Here is a 5097-nt window from a genome sequence, read left to right as displayed (position 1 = left end):
AAAGGTATTTGCTGGTACCCTCCAAAAGCTTGAGATAAGTAATCAGGGTGTTTCCTGGGCCGGGATAAGGGACAGATGGCCAGCTTGGGGCATCTGTGGGCCCAGTCCCTAGTGAATGACCCCAGGGGTTGGGAGGAGGCACTCTTTGAGTGACAGGGAGGTCAAGCATCACCCCTAGATGCCTGTCGTCCTAGGGTTTGTGGATATCTCTGGGCAAATGTGGAAGATTCGTGCTCTCTGGACCTCAGGGAAATGGCTGGGGCTCTAGGGGACAAAACAAAGAACCTCAAGACAAACACAGAGAAACACACATCTGGGGCCAAGCTGCAGGGAGGCAGGTGGCACTGACTTCTTACTCCCTGGGTAGAAGGAGTCCTTTGGCCTGTACTTGAGATCCTGGTGGAGAGGTAGGGGGAGGTGGGGGCAAGGGGCAGAGGCTGAGGGGGTATAGTGTGGGATGATGGGCAGAATTTGGAGGGGGGGGAAGTGAGGGTGGGAGGGGAGTGGTCGGGGGTGAGGAGAGAAGGTAGGTGTATGCATTGCAGAACCCAAGTTGGAGAGGTCCTGGGGTTCAAGGGAGCAGAGTTAAGGGGAGAGAGCAGCCTGTGCAGGGCGGCGGTGATGGGGGTGGGGGTGCCTGTGACTGGAAAGAGGCAAGGAGTACCAGTTCCCCTGCAAGGCAGCTCACTGAGGCTTGAATGGTGCATGGAAGTGTGTCTGGAGGGCCGAAGGGGAGGCAGCAGAAAAGGTCTGGAGGCCAAGTGTGACCTTTGCTCAAGGGAGGATGAAAGGTACAGTGACTGGGCTTCCTCAGGCCCTCACTAGCCAGCTGAGACTTAGGAACCCCCTGGCTGGCTTGACAGGGAAGCCCTGGGACCCTGCTTCAAGGCTGACTCAGGCCCGGTGTGGCACCCTGGGGCCTCCCCCTGAGGGTGTGGGAGCTGGCAGGTGTACAGTGGGGGGTACTCTGTTCCCTGCCCCCAGCAGGGCCTCCCTTCCTGGGCCCCATTGCTACTGTAGGCCTAGTGTTGCTCCCCATGCCCCAGGTCCCCTGGGCCTTCTCCTTTTCCCGCACAGATAAAGCACTCTCACCCCCCAATCTCCTCCGTGCTGATCTGATGGTAGTGCCTGGGGGAGCGCGCAGAAGGCAGGGGGGGTGCATAACCCAAAGTGGACTCCAAGAAAATGGAATAACACAATTCAACAGACAACTGATGTTCACAACGCCGTGCTGAGAACGGCAGTTGGTGACCCCGTTGAGGGAGCAGAGTGGACTGGAGGGTTTGGGGTGTTAGTCAACAAGGGTGGATAGTTCTATGTTTGAATACTTCAGTTTCTGAAACTTAGGAGCACAAGTCTAGAAGATTCTGGATGAGGGGCAAAAGTGGCCACACCTCCTCCTCTCTGTATCCCATCGTGTTTGAGTGAGAATTCAGAAAGAGGCAAATAGATGTGGTAATAAGCAATGATGGACAATTCAGCATTTCTAGAGCACTTCCACTGTTATAACTGGGCCCAAGGCTCTACACCATGCTGCCATTTTTAAATTCTAAAATCCCGTCGATGGTGAGACACACTCTCAATTTAAAGATGGCCTTTGAGAGGGCGCCTGGGTGGCTCAGTGGGTTAAGCCGCTGCCTTCGGCTCAGGTCATGATCTCAGGGTCCTGGGATCGAGTCCCGCATCGGGCTCTCTGCTCAGCAGGGAGCCTGCTTCCTCCTCTCTCTCTCTGCCTGCCTCTCTGCCTACTTGTGATCTCTCTCTGTCAAATAAATAAATAAAATCTTTAAAAAAAAAAAAAAAAGATGGCCTTTGAGAGAAAAAACAAAACATGATGACCCTGAAATGTACCAGGGATTGTAAGACACACTGATTTCAGGAACATAATACAGCAAGAAAAAGTGAAACCTAGAAGGGTAGAAACAAAGTATATTAAGGGTAGTTCTCTCAAGAGCCCTGCTAAGAATTATCCCCACTGTAAGGATGAATAGACTGAGGCTGGGGAAGGTTTCACCACTTGCTCAAGGCCACAAAGCTGGCAATTTGCAGTCAGAATTAGCACCCAGGTTTGCCTTCGGTCAGAGCTGGAACAGTTTCTCCCAGGGCACAGAACCTCGGCAAGACTGGGCTTTGTCAGCTTTTTCTAGCCCCAGTTCCACATCTCGACCCTTTTACCATCAACGCCCCCTCCCCCACCCTCTAAGCTATGGAGATTTCCATGAGGAGCAAGTAATTCATTGGGGAGAAAAGGTACAAAATAGTCAAACGACATTCTTCAGATTCAAATAGAGTCTTTAAAAGGGTAAAAACCATGCATGCCAGGTTTTGCCGTGCACTGCAGGAAGTCGATGAATTCAAGGATCCCTGTACTGCTGAAAATAGAATTGTAAAAAATAAAAGGGGTGGGGGGAGAAAGTGAACGAAACTAATCCTATTAAACGTGGTAGCATGTTTTTGTGGCACGCAGGGAGAGATTAAGCACAGGAAAGGGATAAGTACTGCTTCAGTTTCACTAAACTAATGTGACAACTTGTCATTGGAAATCTTTGCAGCTTGTTAGTAGATGACTAGCTGATTCAGAAGTGTTTTCTATCATTCCCTTTGTGTCTCCTGCGAGGTTTTTTTTTTTTTTTAATTTTCTTTCTTTTCCTGTTTCTTTCTTACCCACGCTGCTCTATTTTGCTTTTTAATCCTTCGTGTCTCCTTCGAGTCAAAACATTTAGCTTGCTCTAATCAAGATTTGGTTTTGAAGATGCCCTTTGACCTCCAGGGGCCCAGAGAAGCCCCTGAGGAGACTACCCTCCATCCCCAGCCCAGGGTAGGTCAGTCCTGTGGGTGGAAAACGCGGGCTTCCGGGGCAACACTCTCATTTCGAAGATTTTATTTTTCAACCCTCCTCCCCCTCTCCACTTTCTCCTTTAGTTCTTTTCTTGTTTTCATCTTTTAGCCTCTCCCGTTTGCCTTTCACTTCCAGGCTTCTGATTTTTTCTTTCCCTCACTTTCCCTTTCTCTGCTCTTTTCTAACTTTCTTCCCTCACCTGCTCGCTTTCTCCATCTGCTCTTTTATCCCTTTCTTAGGATTTCTTTTCCCTTTTCAACACACCCCAGTAACTCTCTTATTCGAGAGATCGAATCGAACAGATAAGAGTGTTAAGATTCATAGAGGAAGGTTGTGGCTCCTTCATTGAAGTAACTGCTGCTTGAGGGGGCAGTGTCCTGGGGAGGAGGGTGTCCAGGGCCCATCCCAGATGGGGAACAAAAGGCTGATCTCAGTCGAAAGGAAGCAAGAACTTTAGGCTCGGTCACTGCCTTTCCAAAGCAGGTGTTTAGCATGTTTGGAAATGTGGCCACAGGCCCTCTCTCTTGCTTTGGCATGGCTCTCTCCCACCTTCCTCCTCCCTCCCCCGCTCCAACTTTCCCCACTGGCTTACCACCAGAGGCGAGATGTTGAGTCAATGGAAAAACAACATTCGCCAACATTAAAGGGAGACTGTTTGGAAAAGGAAGGCCCTGCTGAGGTGCAGAGGAAGTCTGTGTATTAACACGGGCCACCTCTTATCTGGGGCAGCTGGGCCCGAGCTGCCTGGGCTGGTCCCCAGGCTTTGCCAAGAGGCCTTCAGCAGAGAGGACAGGCCGCCTTGCAGGCTGGGGGGCTGATCCTCATCCAGGACCTGAGCATCCCAGCATTTTACAGACAAAAAGGCCTTGCTTTTCTCCCAGAGGCTTCATGGGGAAACCTGCCCCAATAAGCAAAGTCTTGCCAAAATAATAATAATAATAATAATAAAATAATAATAATAATAATAATAAAATAAAAGGCAGCAGTTCTCAGGGCTTTTGTCCCTGGACTCAGACCCAGGCCCTCTCGTTTCCAGTCCTTTCCAAGACTCCCAAGCCCTGTAAGGACTGGCCATTCTGATCTGAATGTGATTTATGGGGAAAAACAAGCTAGTGACCCAAAGGAGAATTAAGAAAGAAACAACAACCAACACACAAACACACGTGGGTAAGTGGGTAAGGGCGCACTGGCTCTAAATTGCTTACCGTTAAGTCTTGAGCCAGGTCCTGATGGAAAGATAAGGGCAGTCCTTAATCAGTCAATAATTAACCGAAGCTCCATGAATGGTCCAGTCAACCAAGTCCTGCTGACACCTTCAGAACCCTGCTTCAGTGGGAGGGTTAGCTGGAAGCTTTTGACAGACCCCACTCATGGATCACCCTAAGAGGGGTAAAGTTATGCCTGGACCTGCCGGAGAAATCATTTGGTTAATTTCTGCAGATTTCACTTTTCACTCCCCCATCTCTCCACCACGATCTCAAGCACAGGCCACAGTGCTCCTTCTGTGTTGTGCATAAAACAGTCTGGCGATCCATTCTGGTTCCAGGTCAGTTTGAAGCAAATCCCAGATGTGATCTGCTCGTGGCTACCCCCGTTTTCCTAGAGGACCATATCTTTTCTTCCCTGCTTTGCTCATCATATGAATTTGCTCATTTTTGTAGTTTGTTCCCAGTGTCTAGGTATTTCTATTCTCAGTTTCTCAATGTCCACATCTCTTCAATTTGTGACAAAAGCAGAAACCCTTCTGAAGTGATCAGCAACCAGATAGCCCTACCAAAGCATGAAAATAATTTTCGAGTTTTAAATAAGTAGACGATAAAAAGACTAATAAATATCAATTTTTTGTCTTTCTGGTAGATCATGTTCTTTTCACTTCCGACAGACACAAATTTTTAGGAGAGGCTTAAATCCTAAATGGTTTTTGTTTTTTTTTTTTAAAGATTTTATTTATTTATTCAACAGACAGAGATCACAAGTAGGCAAAGAAGCAGGCGGTGGATGGGGGGGTGGGTGGACGCAGGCTCCCTGCTGAGCAGAAAGCCTGATGCGGGGCTCCATCCCAGGACCCTGGGATCATGACCTGAGCTGAAAGCAAAGGCCTTAACCCACTGAACTACCCAGGTGCTCCTGTAAATGGTTTTTAATTTCATTTTTTTGTTTTTGCTTTGCTTTGTTCTATACAACATCTAGTGTGTTATGACACACTTTTAGTTACACTATTAGATGAGGAAAAAAACAGCGTATTAAGTGTGGTTTGA

The sequence above is a fragment of the Neovison vison genome, chromosome 10, assembly GCF_020171115.1.
Source record: "Neovison vison isolate M4711 chromosome 10, ASM_NN_V1, whole genome shotgun sequence".
Classification (NCBI taxonomy): Eukaryota; Metazoa; Chordata; class Mammalia; order Carnivora; family Mustelidae; genus Neogale; species Neogale vison.
The sequence above is the reverse complement of the archived record's forward strand: the minus strand, read 5'-3'. Positions refer to the sequence as shown.